General features: G+C 38.5%; 1 protein-coding gene across 14 annotated transcripts in view; it reads right to left on the bottom strand.

The window, feature by feature from the left end:
* THRB (thyroid hormone receptor beta) overlaps positions 1–19,144 on the bottom strand; it is a 371,482-nt gene that overhangs the window by 256,469 nt on the left and 95,869 nt on the right. The window lies entirely within an intron of this gene.

Below are 19,144 nucleotides of genomic sequence, written 5' to 3'. Positions count from 1 at the left end.
AACCTTAGACAAAATATACCAACGACATTCAAACAAAGGAAGAGATACACTCTCTGGTAAAGCCATATTTGAAAAATTGTGGCCAAGGAAAGGGAGATATGACAATACAAAGACCCAAAGACCAACACTAACTTCTAGCTCCAAAGCAGTTCCAGGAGAGAAAAGCACTTCTAGAGAGTTGAACAAATTTGGGGACAAACTTCCAAATGCCCTACAATCCAGAGGGCAGGACTCTGAGGGGTCAGTAGGCAGTTCTAGAATAAGCTTTTTAGAGTAGAAGTCCTGGCTCACTACTACCACGTTGACCCACCTAAGGTGAGAATGACTCCTTGGAAGGTGAAGCTATAGCAGGAGAAGTAAGTATATAGGACTAACTGTCTTTATCAAAAGCAAATGTTTCAAAACTCTCTCCAACTTATAGAATAATTTGAATCCAAAGGTTCCCACTTGTAAGACTGAAATATGACCTTGTCTTTAAAAAAAAAAATAGATCCCAGTATAAAATGTTAAATAAAATTGCAGAACAAAGAATAGAGCCCAAAGTAACCAACTATAACTAGCCATAATCTCAGTTGAGTCCTCTTCCCTACTCTCAAGCAAAAGAAAAATCCTAGTGCTACCCAACCAATGAAGTTCATTTCTCAAAGAAAACAAAAAGGTCTCGGGGAAGAAGCAGTACAACTCAAATATGATTTACAGATACAATCTTTAGAAAAATAGATGGTCTAGCTAGCACTTTCCACGTTAAATATGAGAAAGAAAAAAAATAAATGACAGCAACTATGCAAATATTTTTCAAAGCATAGAGGAAAGAGGAAAGAATGCAAGGAAAGGAGAAAAGTTTCAAGCAAACACTGATAAAAAAATACCTTCTAGAAAATAACACTGGAGAAACAGAAAAATATCCACTTTGAATCATAAAAGACATTACAAAGAATGAGTTTGATGAAAGAATAAAGCCAAAGATATAAGACAAACAGATAATAGAATGAACAGAAAAGAGTGAGTTTGGACCTTCGGATACAAAATTAAGACCAAAACACCACTTCTAGAGAACTGATAAATTCTAAATACAAAGCGTCATTAGGAAAAAAAAAAATTAGGTTGGTAAATTTTGTCAAATGCCTTTTTGGTGTCTAATGCATCTATGCAGGTGACTGTACATTTTTGCTTCTTTTGCTAGTTAAGGATTAATATCCTTAATAAATAAATATTTTATAAATAATAAAAAATATCATTAAATAAATAGATAAAGATTATGAACAAGACTGGTAAACATTAACAACTACGTTAAAGTTATTGATGGAACAGGAAACCAAGCAATCTCAAATTTGGTTAAAAGGACTATAGCACATTTGTACCATGAAATGCAAGGAGCTCATTAAAAAGGCATTATTGAAATGAAGAGGGAATCTTCAAAATATACTATTAAGAGGAAAAATGCAAGGTCAGAAAAAGCGTAGAAAAATTCCACATATATTAAGAAACAGAAAAACAGAGAGAAGCCATCTATATCCTTACCATCTCTTTCCAATCATTACTAAATCATGCTTCATTTTCCAAAAGACTGAAGTGCAGTAATTTTTCTCCAACCACATGCTAGTCCAAGCTACTTTCACACTAGTCCAAACTGCCTTCATTTTTCCCCTTTCACTTCTGCAACAGCCTCCCAACTGAATTCCAACACAGTACTTATCCCCTTCTACCCAGTCTACACTCTAGCCATTCCAGGCACCCTCAGTTCCTTGAATAAGCTATGGTCCTGCTGGCACACGGTCTTCTGCATACTTTCTTGCCTCTATCTAGAACATTCCCCTCTAGTCTAACTCAATCTTCCAGTCTTCCTTCAGATTTCAGCACAAACATCCCTTCCTCAGAGAAACTCACGTACTCTTTTATGCTGTATTTAATTTATAGTTATACATTTACTTGTTTGCGATTAATATCTATTTCCTTTTGCCAGACTATAAGCTCTAGGAAAGTTGGTAACATGTGTGTTTGCTTAACATTGAATCTTCAACAAAGTACCCAGCTTAGCAGACAAACAGACAAACAAACCAACAAACAAACATTTCAATGTCTCTTTCCCCATTTATCTATTTACCTGTTTGTCTATCCCTCATCCATTCATCCATCCACATACCCATCCTTTCTTTAGCTGTATTAAAAATATCTGGAAGAAAACATTAGCCATTATTAATATCTAGGGATTGGGATTGAGGGAAGAAATGGGGGTAGGTAGAGACTTGCTCTTTATTTTTAATACGTGTATTTGTTTGCACATTTATTAATAGTAGGTACACTGAAAAGTTAAAAAATAATTCATATAACAAAACTACTACTTTCTTGTTGATGACACGAAATCAAGTGTATCTTAAAAATGTCTTCAGTCTACAAAGGTAATTAGTAGTATCTTCATATCCTGTCACTAGGACTATAATCATGTCTCTGAGGGACCTGCATACTAACACAATTCTCTTTTCTTGCCAACTCAGTTCAGTTCTATTTCAAGTATAAATAGATCTTCTAATAAGCATTCTTCTGCATGTTTGTATACTCATGCGAAGACATCTTTTTTCTCATTAAAGGTGTTAGAAAATTCCCCGAGGAAATTCAGTCATGTTGTCATAGTCTTTTCACAGAAAGGAACAACGTGTAGGAAACAGATTCTCTTGATTTTGATTAATGAACAAAGGAAACTCCAACCTAATTTGCCTTAAAGCACCTTTTCTTGATGCAACTACTAGCTCCTACCAACAATACAAGATGGTAAATTCTCAACAATTAGGAAAGAATTCTTCAAATTAGTAACTTAAGGGATCTTTCTTGGTCTCGATTTCTACTTAACCTACGGGCAAGTATCTTTTGGTCACCTTTTTAGTTTGGAGAATTAACACAGCAGCAATAGGGGCCATGCCAGGTCTTTCCACCTTTATACATGACTACTGTATATCCTTTTACTCATCAGATTTGGTTGAAGAAATGGGCCTCAGACTTCTAATTTTGGTTTCTACACAGGGCAAGTCTGGATTTAGAATACAACCATAGAATACCTCTGTAGAATGAGCCCTGTACATTAAAAGGAAAACTAGGTCTTTTAGTGTGTTTTCAGGTTTTCTAAATTGTTATAGAAGGGAGATGATCTTGTCTAACCATTTATCAAGTTCTGCATTCTTAGGTGTAGGATGCTGTTACGACTTTAAGAACGTCTGGAGATGAAGATGAGCCATGAAGTATTATAAGAAATCATTCACAGCAAAGAAATCTTATTCAGATAACATCTAGCAGAACACTTGGGGGTGGAGCAATGGTGAAAGGAGGAGAAAATTTAGTAGGGATTTGATTCTGTGAAAATCTATGACCACCTTTAGAGGACAGAAATCCAAAATCATTCACCCTCAGCATAATTTCCACCCTTAGTATAATTCACCATTAGTTTAATTAGAATGTGCCACTTCTGATTGCCAAAGTCCAAGGATTAGTCACTTGAATAGGAAGGGTTCTTCTTATACAAGTGACCTCTGCAAAAAGTCAGGATTACTTCCCAGTACTCTAGCACACTCCAATAAATACATTTCAGAATTTATTGATATGAAAACATTGTACTTAAAATCCATGCACCCTTGACCTATGTCATAGCAGTCAGAATAGGGGTTATCTTTGGAAAGGTAAATTGACTGTGAAGAGGCATAAAGGAGGTAGCCTCCTGGGTTTTGGAAATATTGTAAATTTTATCTGGCTTATGGCTCCACAGGTACACACCCATGGGAAAAGTCATTGAGCCACACATTGATGACTTGTGCACTGCATGAATATAATACTTCAATTAAAACAAAATTTAAGTAAAAGTATAATGGTTTTCTGAGAAAGAAGATTAGGGAACTCTGCATTGAAGAAAGTATTTTTAATAAGAAAAACAATGTAATCTGATTGTCATTTCTAAGATCTAATAAAATGTTATGCTATAATAAGAATTCCATTACAAATAATGTTTTACAGATGTCCTAAAGATGGGGCCCCATTAATAGCAGCAGGAGAATGAGAAAGTCATTTGAAATGCTCAATTTTTATTAACGATCAGATACAGACAATTGGCCATCAGCCTGCTACTTGGGAGAATAAACTACTTTGAAAATTTTTATAACAGAAATTTCTTTCCAACCTCCACTAATACTTAAAGGAGAACCAAAATTATGACAGCATTGCCAGAGAAAATCAACTACACTACAATTCACACACACACACACACACACACACACACACACACACACACGGGGCATTTGTGCATGCTGAAGAAGCAAGGAGCAGCTGGATATGTTGTCACACTCTCTAGCTGTTGGGGAATTGCTCCCTCCTTTTCCACCCAGCATAATCTGCCTTTAAATCCTTGAGAGTGTGGACTACATATTGTAAACATGGATCCTACAATTACATTATCATTAGAATATAGGTAATAATGCACACTTACTCTAGCAACTAAGAACTAAATAATATGAGATGATGGTTTAACCAAAAAAAGCATAAATCCAGAAGCCAACAAATGACTGAGACAATTGGAACTACCTGAGTTCATTACCATCAATGGGAAGGCAAGTCTGTGTTCTCAAATGGAACTGGCCTATAGAGCTTCTAGAAAATTTCCAGATAAATCATCATGCATGAATCCCGCCCTTTTCCTGGAACATTTTGCCCAGTCCTAAATATCAACTCCTACTCTAAACTGAAAGTTCACATATTTCATTTCACAGACCGTAGCCACAGTGGCAGGTTACTTCATGTGAAATGACAGGATGTACAATATGACTTAAAAAAAAATACTTTCTTTTATCCCCTATTTAAGTGTGTACTTTCATACTTGTCAGCCTACACAGGGTTTCTTCAATAAGCTCAACTCAAATCCAGCCAAATCCAGCATCCCCCTAAACTCCCAAGGAGGAGGTTCCAGGGTCTCTTATACACAGAGCCTCCTGAGGCCCACGTCTCCATTTCCACAGTCTGAATCTGAGCTCCTGCTCTCTCTACACGCCGTCTTTACCTTCATCCTGCATTCTCAATATCACAGACAAAAACCTGAGCTCACGCAACAACCAAACTGTCTTCTATTTCTTTCTACTTGCCCTGTTCTTACCCTGCTTGCAAAGTGCCTCCCCAATATTTAGGGGCCTGCTCCTCTCTGCCTAACCACCTCCAGTCTCTCTATTCACCTGTCTACTTTTCACAGCCGGAGTTACTGTTTCAAAATACAGATATTACCACATGTTTGCTTACAGCCTTCTATGACTCCCCATTTCACAAGGAACAAAAACCCCAACCCCTTAGCTTGGTATTTAAGACCATCTACAAGGAAACTACAATCTAACTTTAAAAGTTAACCTTCACACCATGCTCTCACCTCTCTACCTTATGTTTTGGTCATATCTCCCATATTTCCTCTCAAACTCAAAACATCATCATATCTTTGCAAAACCAGTTCCCTTCAGTTTGAATGCTCTCCTCTCCCATGCATATTTCAATATCAATTTCAAGTGAGAAACAGTATAATTTTGTGATAAGACACCAGACCTTGGCTTCAGGCAACCTGGTTCAAATCCAAGGGCTGCCACTTTCTTGTCATCAAATCTTAAGCAAGATGCCTAACTAACCCTGAAGAGAAAGCCTCAGCTTCTTCATATCTATACAAAGAGGATGGATAACAGCCTCTATATTGCAGGGTTGTGGAGAGAAATCTAAATGAGTTAAAGCAGAGAAAGCACTTAACACAGTCCTTTGTAGTTATTAGGCATTCATATTAGCTATTATTGTTATGGAACTTAATGTCATCTTCATTATTATCCACCTCAAGATTTTCCTGCCACATAAATTGGAATTCATACCTTTCTTCTCTTATCCCCTCTCCAGCGTGCTCTCCATGGCTTTACATAAAATAATTGTCAAAACGTGACACATATGATAGTTATTTATGACTGCCTTACTTCCCAGGAAAGAATATATTTCATAAACAGTTCTTAGCACACAACCACATCTTAATCATCGGTAGTGATGGTTGTCTACCCAGTACTTTGCATTTTTTTCCCTCAGTTATGCCATCATTCATTCATGTCTTCCAAATCTACAATCATTTAGGCCAGCAACCTGGACAGTAGGTGAAAGTCCTCACTTCCCCATTTATGTACACTAATGTTCACTAAACCTTGCAGAGTCTGCTCCCTTAACACACTATAACCTGACCCTCTCCAGCCCGGTTGGCATTGCTTTGCTGAATTGTTGTTCACAAAGAGTATTATAATTGTTTCTAACTACAGATTTTTAATCAAAGTAACCTCCCAAAACAAAACTTCTGATCACCCCTATGAGAACACCTACCACCCTGAAATTGTCTGCTTATTCATCTGCATTACCAACTAAATACCAAACTTCTTGCATGCAGGAAACATCTTTTGTTCAAAATGAGTGGCTTGGTGCCTGGCATGCAGTAGGCTATCAAAAAGCACATGTTGCAAAAATGAGTGCATCATTCCATTCCATTACAACTCTCTCTGCTTAGGTTGAAACTGTATCCTTAGAAATGCTCCAAATATGGATTGTAGGCCACACCAATATAGCTCTAAGGTCGGGTCAAGGGGTTAGGAATTCCTCAGCGGGTTTAGGAATCCTGTTCCACTAGCTTCTGTGGGAGACTTACAGGCCAGCAAAAGTAGGGAAAGAGACAGGCCCAGAGACAGGATGGGACCAGGAGAAACAATTAATGTGAGATCATCTCTCTTCTCTAGGGCATGATTGTCAGGTCAGTTCAATGTTTATTGCAACCTCATCCTTGTGTTCAGGGGCAACACAGTCCATGTAGAAAAACCTACCTACAACTATGAAGGGTATTGTCATGCACCACCCAGATCCCCTTCAGTAAGATACGACTGATTTCCCAGCTACTGAGAGTGTGGCTGACTCTGATGCACATTCCTTTGGCTGAAGAGAGCCTCCTTACCCAAAGTCATGCCCCTTCCCAAGCAACCCACATCCAGTGATTGGTTCATGCCAAGGTATAAAGGCCCAGCCCTATCACCCAACTTGGAACAACTCTGAAGGGCTACCCAAGTTTCACTACTCCTTAAATGTTGGCAGAGATATCTACTGAGACTCCATCACAGTCCAACTTCTCCCTGTATCCACACTCCACACCTGCTTCCTTCCTTTTCCTTCACAGACTGTGATCTGAGTAAACCTCCTGCTGATTACACTGTCTCAGAATCTGCTTTCCAGAGCGCCTAACCTGTAACAGCCGGAGATAAAGCATATAGAATGGAATTTAAAGACAGCACACATCATAACCCAAAGTTTGGTCCCTAGAACTGTTTTGCGTGGACTTCATAGGGGTAAAACACTGTGAACTAGTTGCCAACATTAAAAAATAATTTTTTAAAAGCCAAAGCTCTGGCAAGAATGGGCCGGTATTTGCTCATGGCACTGACAGCTGGAGTTGAGGGATAGTGTTCCATCTCGATGGCTCTCACTGGCTCCACTGTGTGACAGTCCCTACTGGCACCCTTCATTTATTTCCTTACCTGCCCGACCCTGAGGGCATTTGAGCTGATGGGTCACAACTGATGCCAGGATTCCCATCCCTAACCTCAAGGCAGGCTACTTCCTTGATCAGCCTACTGCTTCCCTCAATAATTTACATCTCTCATCTGACTTTTCCCACAAAATGTACTCTCTGTGGGCTGGTTCTGTGTAGTAGTAATCTTGGTAGCTCTCCCCTAGTGGATGCTCTAGGTTGGTGGACGTAGCAGCTGTTCTAAGCATGCTTGCTAAGTGAATAAAATTTTAATAGAAAACTCCCATCTCTACTTTGTGATAACTGAGTAGTATCTATTTTTCTGCAATATTCTGAAGGAGACTGTGTGACTATTTGGATGTTTGAAGATGTTTTCTTGACACACAGAAGCTGATCTCTCCTTCGCAGAAAGCATAGCCAGCAGTGTGTTTTCAAGGCGTAGGGATGAACACAGAATTTTGGAGTGGTTGAAACCCCAGGGGTAGTAAGTAGCCCATATCATAGAATTCTTTTACTGACTGAAGTCCCCAAGAGCAAATCCCTGGAGAACTTAGCAATGCAGAGCAGGTCTAGGCTGTGCTGCCCGTGTGTAGGTAAATGGCTTAAGTAATTGCTGTCCTTGGGCATTCAGTCAAAACGCAAGAGTTGAGACTATAAAAGGGCAAGTGCTCCCACAGAGTAAAAATTATAAAGTATTGTTAGACAGAATAATATGTGACTGCTGACATTTCACCTTTTATTATTATAGCAACGCTTTAAGAAAGAAATGTAGTTAAGGTTGTCAGAATTTCATTTTAACCCCCTCCTTCGAGGCTGTTAAAAATTCACTCATGCTGAAACTTGCCTTTCAGGTTCTCAGCGAGATTTGTGCTTTGTTTTTAATCCGTTGTTCTCTAATGGAATGCAAAATGTAATTTGGGGGAAAGGGTTTTTCCAAGGATCTTTCTACAAACTGCTTCCTATCTCAATTCCCCCCCCTTTTTTGTCTGCCCCATTCTCTGCCAAAAGGTTAGCTGTAACAACAAAAACAACCCCAAAGATACACTCAACTGACAGAGGATTAAAGGCTTTTGGCAGTGCTTATAAAAATAGCTTCAGCAATAAGCAATACTCAACAAGTAGGAATCTGTTCAGTGGCAGTCACTAAAGGCAATCACAGCCTTGAAGTGCCATAAATGTCCATAATAGATGCAGTTAAATCAACAGGTATTTGTGGAGCACTCACTGAATAAAAGGTAACCAATGACAGTATAAAAATTTCTTCGTAGGTGTGACAGAGGTGACAATCTGCTAGGAAGGAGGAACCAGAGATGTCTCAAGGCTATATTTGTATAACAAACTGCTTTAGATCATGTGCTCTTGGTACTCAAAGCTCCCCATACCCTTACCCATAAGCCATCTCCCACTGATGACAACATGCTAGAGGAAGGGGGGATGAGGCAATGATTCATTGATCAGCTACTAGGTGTGAGGCAGAATGCTAGGCACTTTATAATTATAAGGTACTGTGAAGATATAAAGAGGCATGAGCCCTCTCCCAATCCCCACTCTCCAGCTGAAACACACTTTAGGTATATCCACCTGAGCATAAATGGTTTTCAAACACTCCTATGCTTGCTTTGCTTATCTTAAACTAAAGCAGCTGTCCAGCAAGACTTATTATGTTGATCAGCATATGACACATCACCATATATAATATTTACTTTTGTAGACATCCTGCCAGCTCTTTGATAAATGTGTTAGGTCTTGCATGTGCCATCATTCCCATTATAGTAATCCCACAACTTGGGGAAATGCTATAATTAGCGTTTTATTATTATAAGCATTTCTGTAACACTTTCCATTTAAAGATGGCTTAACAACCAACTCCACTCTGTATGTCTCACAAGAAACCAGATAAGTGAACACTTGGTAGCTTTGCTTTATGGCCTTGAATCCTTAGGTCCAGGGTTGAAAGAAATCAAGAGTTATTGCAGTCAGCTCAGACCTAAGACCAACACAGCTGTTCTCTTTTTAGCCAGCCTCTCAGCCTGATGCCCAGCTGCTTCCCAATCTTTACTCTGAAAAAAAGTATATATATATATATAAAAAATATTATTTTTAAATTCTTGGAATTAAAAACTCATAGTTAGAATATTGGCCCCGATTCTCCATTTTTAGTATGAAGAACTCACATCTTGGGCTTTTGCCAGGTATTGCTGGGAGGATTTTGGCAGATCTGAGGCAGCCCTGAAGACAATTTCCCTCAGCTGGTGAAAAAGCAAAGCTGAATCTTCTCAGGGTCCATTTCTCCCAGCCTGCGTTACAGGCGGAGTGCAGGTGCACTGTCCAGTCTGGCAGAAGGAGCAGTGGTGCCCGTGGGACAGGTTAGTGGGGGAAGCAGGTTGGTCTTACGAAACTTCTTTGGAGAGCAATATGGCTGCTCAGGGATGTGCATCATGGCCACAAGAAGGTAAGACCCAGGTGGTTCTGGTTTCTCGGTATGGAATATTTAGCCATTGTTTTAGAACATGGGTGGCAAAATATAGTCAAAAGCATAAAAGAATAATTATAGTTCAGCTTCTGAAAGGGTCTTGTGGAGAGGTGTCCCTTTCTCCTTAGAGTCAGCCTGTTTCTCCTGTTTTATCTACCACTCTTGAATCATGCTGTTATCCCACATTTGTGGCAATGAAAATGTTTACTCTCCCACATCATCTCATTATCTTTATGATACTTGCTATTAAATCTGGAGACAGTTATTCCTTGTTAAACGTAGTTTTTAAACTAGAATCTTCATGGCTCCATAGTATATGTGTAATGGTTGCTCAAAATATTTTATTTTTAAACGATGGTAAATGTTGCTAATAATATTTCTGCCAGTACCAAGAAAGACACTTATCTCAATTTGGAATATATGTATGAACAGGGCATTCATTTCCATTTTAATTCCAAACCTAATTAATTTCTGTTATGCTGTTTACTCCTCTTTAAGCTGATTGGGTCAGCTGGTCCATCCCTCATTTTCAAAATCAAATACTTCCTCTGTCCTCTCCTTTTCCCCCAAATACAACTGCACCATCATCATCATAATCATCACCATGATTGCTTGAGCACTTTCCACGTGCCAGAAACTGTCCTGAGAATTCTACATGTGGTAACTGACATACTCTTCGTAGCAGTAATGGGAATTATTATGGTCCCCATCTTAGAGATGTGGATCCTGGCACACACAGAGGCTGCATATTTCGCACAGGGCAGCCATGCTGAAATTGACATGCTCACAGTTTGGCTCCGAAGCAACGCTCCTTTCTGTTGCACTCTACTGCCCTCATGGTGGCAACCCTGCTGAGAATTTTGCCATTTCCAAAGCACTTTTATGTGCATCTTTTCATTTGAATCTTACAACTACACATAAGGTTTTGTTTAAACTGGAAACCACCATTATATTACTTCCAAGTCTGGGGAAAATATTTAACATTTTATTATGGTTTAATTTACTGAGGGTTTGGCTAAATTCTAGGTTTTATTGAGAATTCTTTATTTTTCTGTTGATATTGATACATATTTTGGGGGTATATGTGATATTCTGATACATGTAGACAATGTGTAATAATCAAGTTGGGGTAATTGAGATATCCATCACCCCAAAGGTTTATCTGTTCTTTGTGTTGGGTACATTACAATTCTTCTCTTCCATATATTTAAAAATATACAGTAAGTTACTGTTAACTATAATTTCCCTGCTATTCTATCAAACACTAGAACTTATTCTTTCTATATAACTGTATTTTTGCACCCCTTAACCAACTTAAGTAAAACTATGGACTTCACCTAAAAAATTTTAAGTTATAGTTAACTGTAAGTCATCCTCAAATTACTCTTCACAGATTCTTTTCTCCCATTATAAAGCCAAGTCCTTTATTTCTCGAGGGGATGTGCTGACCTCAGCAGAAATGGAGAGTGTATTTAAATGTCTTAAGTTATAACTGACTGCATTTCAAAAGCAAGTATTTTAGTCTTTACATAGTTATAGGTATATGAGTAACATTTGTACTTATATGTTCAGATTTATATATACCAGGCCAAATTCCAGAAAGAATTTTCATAGATTCAGAACATATACTGCTTGGAATTTGTATGTACCTCTATTCTCCTCTTTTGATATGGGGAATAAGTACTTTATTCTACTTTTTATTATCTCTATACCCAGAAAGTTTTTTTTTTAAAGGACATACGTAATAATGTGACCTAATAAAAATAAATGCTATTGAATTAATGTCCCTTTTTCATGCTTACTTGTTTGTAGTTTTCAAACTTGTTCCCAGTTTTTGACACATCATCAAGCAGACTTCTGAGTTTTTTTGTAGAAAACAACTGGACTTAGTTCCATAGGAATACAAATAATACAGATGTCACTAATTAAATCTATACATTGTCCTTGGAAGGAAGTCCTTCCCTGCCCTGCTTGTTATTTTTACATCATAATCTGTGGAACATTTCAGGGAGGCCCATGAAAGAGAAGATCAGTTATTTTTATATCATGGCAATGGAAGTCCTTAAGACGATTGCATACCCACTATCACTCAAAGAACCATGCCAGATCCCATCACTCCTTACAGTAACTTCTTCTGAACAGAGTTTTACACACTTGTCTTGCTCAAAGGCTTTTTCCAGTCACATAAATACTCCTGCTGAACAATTCACCTTTCACAAAAAAGTAGCTGAGGGGAGTTTGGGCTTAGGTTCAGCTTCTTGGCCCATAAATATCTGCATAAACAAGCTCTAGGGGTACCTGGGAGAGGTCAGTGCACGGATCAAGGTCACAATACATTCCATCGCTTAACCTAACCAAATGACGTAGACGAAGAAAGCATTTCCAAAAACAGGCAGCTATATTTCATCCTTGCATATTCAGAGTAAAGAAAATAAATACCTGCTGTTTTAAACAGCTGGGTACTTCACTGAAACGCTGACATATCAGCAAAGTCATGGACAGTAGCAATGTTTTGCTTAGGGTGGTAGGAAGACCCCAAAAGGGGAGGTCCTATCCTCTGCCAAAGAATGAAGACTTTACAACCACGTAAGGAACACAATAATGTAGGAGATGGATCTGATGTGTCCAGTGGTAAATCCAATGTCCATTTTTGCTAATGGTCTTTTAAAATCTTTGAATTCAACACTAAAAAAATGAGGTTTGAAACTGGGGGTCTACCATATCTTTGGTATTGAAAGGGAGAGAGGAATAAAATATATTGAGCTCCCAACTTGGCCCAGGAATTTTACAGTTGTTTTCTCAGTTAATCCCACAATGAACTTCAAAAGATATTTTTATATTTCTATAGCATAGAAAGGGAAAATAAGGCTCAAAGAAGTTAAATAATTAACTGAAAATAATCCAGGTTGTGCAGTGGGGCCAGGATTTGAACTCAGATCTATAAAATTCTGTGCCTATTTTCCTTGCTTGTTTCTTGAGATAAAACAGTATTTGCCCAGAGGCTTTATGGGATGTGAGAGAAGTTTCAATATGGTCTCTTAGAGTGTATATTAATGTGCCCCTTTTAAGCCAGGAGTGCAGAAGGACATTAGAGAAGTACAGAGGCCATTTGTGAAAGACAAATCTACCTGAGTGAGAGCCAGTACTTTTAGAGCTAAAGAGAGGAAAGAACTTGACTTATTCCTTGACTTGGGCTCTCCGTCTGGTGGCCTGGCTGATGAGAGTTTCCCTACTTCCTGGGGAACTGTTTCTAATCCTACCTGCCACTTCCCTACAGCAGCACAGAACATTGGGTATGGCTCATACATCTCTACTTTGGACCTTTTGGAGGGATGGTTCATCTGCTTTTAAGCAGTTTCAGAGAAGAAAATGTCATAACCTTCCCAGAAGTAACTTCTGACTCAAAATTTTCAGGAAGGGTCTTTCCTCACTCAAACAGGCAAGAGCACAAAGCAATGAAACATCATCAAATAGCACCACCGCATTCAGCAAGGCACTTCCTGACTCACAGGTCACACACTCTAGTTTAAATGTATTTGCGTGGATTCGTGCAATAAAGGAAGCTCAATTCCTTTGAAAACCTTTAATGCCTGATATCACACTTCACTTAATTCCTAAGTGTCCCCTGCAAGTAGAGAAACCTCAGCTCACTAAACAGAGACTATCTAAATGTGTTTGTTGGTAGCTCCAAGTGTGTGTTTAGACTGTGTACCAGTGTATAGGCACTCTGGCAGAAAGCATAAGGTAGAACTCTCTGGAAATTTATTATTGCCATGCCCCATGAAGTTTGTCACACAGCTGGCTTTCAGTAAGACATTCACTAACCATTGGTGAGCAGGCTATTTTAAAAACTCACTCTAGAATATCCACATGCAGAAGAATGAAGCTGGAACCCTTGCTCATATCATATGGAAAAATTAATTCAAAATGGATTATAAACCTAAATGTAAGGGCTAAAACTATAAAACTCCTAAAATAAAATATAGGAGAAAAATTTCATGACCTTGGGTTCTGCAAAGCCTTTTTTAGATATGACAACGAAAGCACAAGCAACAAAGAAAATATAAAATTTGACTTCTTCAAAATTAAAACTTTTCTGCTTCAGTGGAGGCCTTCAAGAAAGTGAAAAGACAACCTACAGAAGAGAAGACTATATTTGCAAATCATATATCTTATATATGAATGGCAGCATTCAGCAAAGAGATTATCATTTAAATTGTACACAATAGTAAAGGACTATTATAACTCAATAATGATAAGATAAATAATCCATAGGCAAAGGATCTAAATAGACGTTTCTCTAAAGGTGATAAACAAGTGGGCCAAACACACATAAAAAGATGTTCAATATCATTTGCCATGCAGGACATGCAAATCAAAACCACAGTGATATACCATTTCATACCCACTAGAATGGCTATCATCAAAATGAGATAAAAACAAGTGTTGGCAAGGATGTAGAGAAATTGGAACACTTATATGCTGGGAAGAGAATGTAAATGGCGCAACCACTTTGGAAAACAGTCTGGCAGTTTCTCCAATAGTTAAACATAAAGCTACCATATGATCCAGCAATTATACTCCTAGATATATATCCAAGAGAAAGGAAAACATATGCCCACAAAAAAACTTGCACACGAATGTTTATAGCAGCATTATTCATAATAGCCAAAAAGTAGACCAACTCAAATATCCACCAACTGGTGAATGGGTAAACAAAATGTAGAATTGTATGGTTCCGTTTATGTGAAATATCCAGAATGGGCAACTCTATACAGACAGAAAGTAGATAAGTAGTTGCCTAGGGGTAGAGTGGGAGAAATGGGGACTGACTGCTAGTGGATTTCTTTTTGAGGTGATGGAAACATAAAATTGATTGTGGTGATGGTGGCACAACTCTGTGAATATACTAAAAACCATTGAATGTACACTTTTAATGAGTGAATAGTATGGTATGTGAATTGTGTCTCCACAAGGCATATATATATATACATACCTCACTATAGACCTTAGTTCTCACCTAGGGCTGCCCCTTAAAATCATCTGGGGCACTTCTCAAATCCCAATGCCTGGGTCACACCCTAGACCAATGACATCAGAATCTCTGTGGGTAGGACCCAGACATTTTTTCTTTGCCCAGGTGATTACAACGTTTGGCCAAGGGTGAAAACACTGAGTTTCCTTTCAAGGGGTAAAATGTCACAGTATTCACTTCACTCTATGGGTGTTTCTGCCTAGTGTTTTGACAGATGACATCTTTGAAGTGAGGTGTTGTCTCTGACTCTTGCCAGTTTTCATTGTGATGCTAACTGGCACCTGTGGGGTCACTCTATAGTAGAGACCAACACTTGTGAGAAGACACTGCACCTCCTTTCCTGGAAAGAAACTGTGCACCACTGGGTGGGCACTCTAAACTTGGGCCTCTGATTCCCTCTATTTTCACAGGTAACCTGTGTGTTTAGGCTTCCATGGCTCTTTCTTTGGAATCTTTGTAAAGCAGTGTTCAAAAAGGTGTTCTGAAATAAAATGTACAGAGCCAAAGCATTTATCTAATTACTTGAGGAGTTTCACTTTGGTTCTTTTCATTTAAAATCCCAAAGTTTCACAACTATAAATGTAATGCTGGGAAAATGCAATGCATTGGATACAAGGAAAGTGGAAGCTGTGTCTAGTGCTTTGCTGGCTATCAACACTGGGTATAAAATGTTGTTGAATGACTAACTGCATTCTTTTTTAAAATTTACCAGTTCTTTTTTGCTATTCTTAAGCACAACTGGAAATTCAAGTACCAGTTTATGTGACTTAAGAAATGAAAACAACAGGTTCCCCAGTCTAAAAGTCAGGACCCAGGGCAGCATTCAGCAAAGAGATGATCATTTAAATTCAGTTTAGTGAAATAACAAGACAAAATATTTTAAAACCTTCAGATGTTGTTAATATAATTAAAAGTCAGCTATGATCAATTTTGAAACAAGCGAAATAAAACATTATGAACTGAGGGCAAAAAGACAGCATCTTGGAAGATTACAAACACTGGGTTTGCAAAAGAAAAAGTTTGAGGATTAGTTTGAAATAGACACTCCAGAGGGGCCCACCAAAACAAATTATTGCCATTGATGTGATATGTAAATATAGTTGCGTAGAGATTTGCTCCGAGTTTCTGAAACCAGACTCATAACATAAAACCCCATCAACCATCAGCAGATACCTAAAAGTGTTTTTTTCTGTCTTTTGCTCTTTCATCCTTTAGCATACAATATTGTGTCAGCCAAGAAGCCATATGTTCCTTGCAGTCGCAGAGTAATTTTTATCAGCATTAACACAGACAATCAAGCCAGCCCCTGCATGAATGCACATCTTAGCACCTTTAGCAAGTCTTTTTTTTTTTTTTTTTTTTTTTTTTGAGACAGAGTCTCTCACTGTCGCCCAGGCTGCAGTGCAATGGTGCTATCTGCAACTTCTGCCTCCCGGGTTCAAGCGATTCTCCTGCCTCAGCCTCCCGAGTAGTTGAGATTACAGGCACCTGCCACCACAGCTGGCTAATTTTTTTGTATTTTTAGTAAAGACGGGGTTTCACTATGTTGGTCAGGCTGGTCTCGAACTCCTGACTTCATGATCCGCCCACCTCGGCCTCCCCAAATGCTGGGATTATAGGCATGAGCCACTGAGCCCAGCCTTAGCAAGTCTCTCTTTATATGAATTTCCCTCTCACAGTACTGGGTGACCATTCTATTCTCAAAGAGGGAAGAGGAGCTTATCTGGTCAGAACAAACCAGCTGCTGAGGGAAACCGCCCATAGAACACAGAAAGAGAAATCCCTCTACTGGTGGCGTCACACCAAAGAATTCTCTCTAGTTGCCAAGCTATTGTAATCGGAGCCTCTGCAGGAAAACAAAAATATACAACAAAACAGTCATTCAAAGCCGAAAGTATCTTCTATCTTATACTATAACTGCTTATGTATCAATGGACAGAATGATGTTGGTACTGGTGTTTACTGGGTAAATACCAGTAATGAACTCTCATTTTTTAAAAAATGGATTAAGGTGGGGCAAAGTAGCATAGAAGAGGGAAAATGTGGGCAATCAGAAACTTAGGTCATTGAAAATGACCCCCAAAGTCCACATATATAGTTGTGTCAATATTATGTCTTCCTCAGTCTACCTGAAGGACACAATGGTGACAAAAGTGACCAATTTGAGGTTGTAATTCCTTTTTTCTTTTCAACTAGCAGATGAACTGAGAAAAAATTCATTACCAAAAGGCAGCACTAGCTATATTATTTATCTGGCCCAGAGCAAAACGAAAATGCAGGGCCCTGCTTAGGAATAATGAGAATTGTAAGATGGTGACAGCACAGCATTAAACCAAGTACAGAGCCCCTCTGAGCTTAAGGCCCTGTGTGACTGTGCAGGTTGCAGCCCATGAAGCTGGCCCTGTCAAAAGGTAACGAATAAGGAAGGCATGGGTCTGTGTTACCCTCAAACAATCTTCTGGCTAGTTTAGCTTCTCTTGGAAAAATTTACATATTTATAGACTCTTCTGGCTGAAAAACAGCTTAAGAATGACCTACGTCACTTTCGCATTTATAGAAACCAACACCCAGAGAAATTAAATGACTTGTCTAAGGTCATGCATTGAATACAGAGCCAGAACCATATCCCAGGTGTGCTGACTGATTCCACACTGACATTCTTTTCCTTATACCACATTCTTGGTCTCCAGTTGAATGTAAATAATCAGAAAATATTAACTACCAAAAAAGGAGGGGAAGAAAATAGGGGAGGACATTACCTCACCAGAACTTTTTTCTCTCAACTCTTCTGCTGAAAGAATAAAATGCAATTATAAAAACTGTTTTCAAATTCCTTTTCTGAGTCAACACTTCCAGGTCCTAGGGTGAAGACATCAAATGACGGCTTCAAACACTGAAGCAAATTCTCTTTGCCAAGAGTTTGCTTGAGCCCTAGGAGTTAATGATCATAGGCCAAGGTGGTTATTAGTGGATAGGCAACACATTAGTAAACTAATCTGTGTTCCTGTACAAATATTTAAAATAATTCCAAGATAATTTGAACTTCAACACTGAGCTAGCTAAATACATTTGTAATCTGAACCCAAGGTTCTAATGAGTTACTGCCTTTTGGATGTCCTTCAATGTGAGGGACATTTTTAGAAAGATTACCACTTTAGTGGAAACAAGGCCTGATATTTTAAATGTAAACACGAGACCTGGATTTTTTTTTATGCAAAGCAAAATGCATCTCCTTTCCCAACTCAGGTATGTGTACAAATTTAGTACATCAAAATATCTGTTGCAAGGACACAGTCGTTGAAAGATACCACACAAATTAAACATAAGTGAAATGGCAAAAGCTTATGAAAAACACTCAAAAAGAGTTCAAGGTAGATTGGCAATAGCATGATGCAATGAAAAAAACACCTTGCAGGAAGGCAAAAGACAGGTGTCCAGCCCCTTCGAACAAGGCACAGTGCTACCAGCTGTAGGGCCAGACAGATCTCCAGGTTGAATCCTAGGTCTATATATATTTCATTGTTGCAAGCCATGGCTGATTCACCAGCAAAATGGGGTTGATACTAAAGCCAAATGGCTAGATCAGATGCTTTCTAAATGTCTCTGTAAACTCTGAAATCCATGATTCATATACCTTTAATTTTACTTTATTGAGTTGCCCCTCAGAACTTTTACTGGGGGACTAAAATTAGCTTTGCAAGTCCAACACTTTCCACAACTTCATGCTCTGTAAGTAGTAATAAGAAAAAACAAAATATTCTCTGGCTCGGATAGATTTTTGGCATAATTACAGGTCTGGTGTTTGGAAAATGAGGGCCAGATGAAAATGGTGCAGAGACATGAATAACCTAAAGTGTCTGAGACTACAGTACTTACATCCCATTAACCACCAATTATCACATTCATAATTTAACACAAAAAGGAAAACACAAACGAGCTTTAAAAAAAAGTCCATCCCTTTTATATAGACTTCGGTTTACACCTGGCCTCTAAAGGCACGATTAATGTACTAGGTTGAGAAAGGGAGTAGTTAGATTGAGCAATAAAAACACTTTTGATAACATGTGAGGCTATAAAAATGGCT

This window comes from Macaca thibetana, chromosome 2 (assembly GCF_024542745.1).
Source record: "Macaca thibetana thibetana isolate TM-01 chromosome 2, ASM2454274v1, whole genome shotgun sequence".
Taxonomy (NCBI): domain Eukaryota; kingdom Metazoa; phylum Chordata; class Mammalia; order Primates; family Cercopithecidae; genus Macaca; species Macaca thibetana.
The sequence above is the reverse complement of the archived record's forward strand: the minus strand, read 5'-3'. Positions and strand labels throughout refer to the sequence as shown.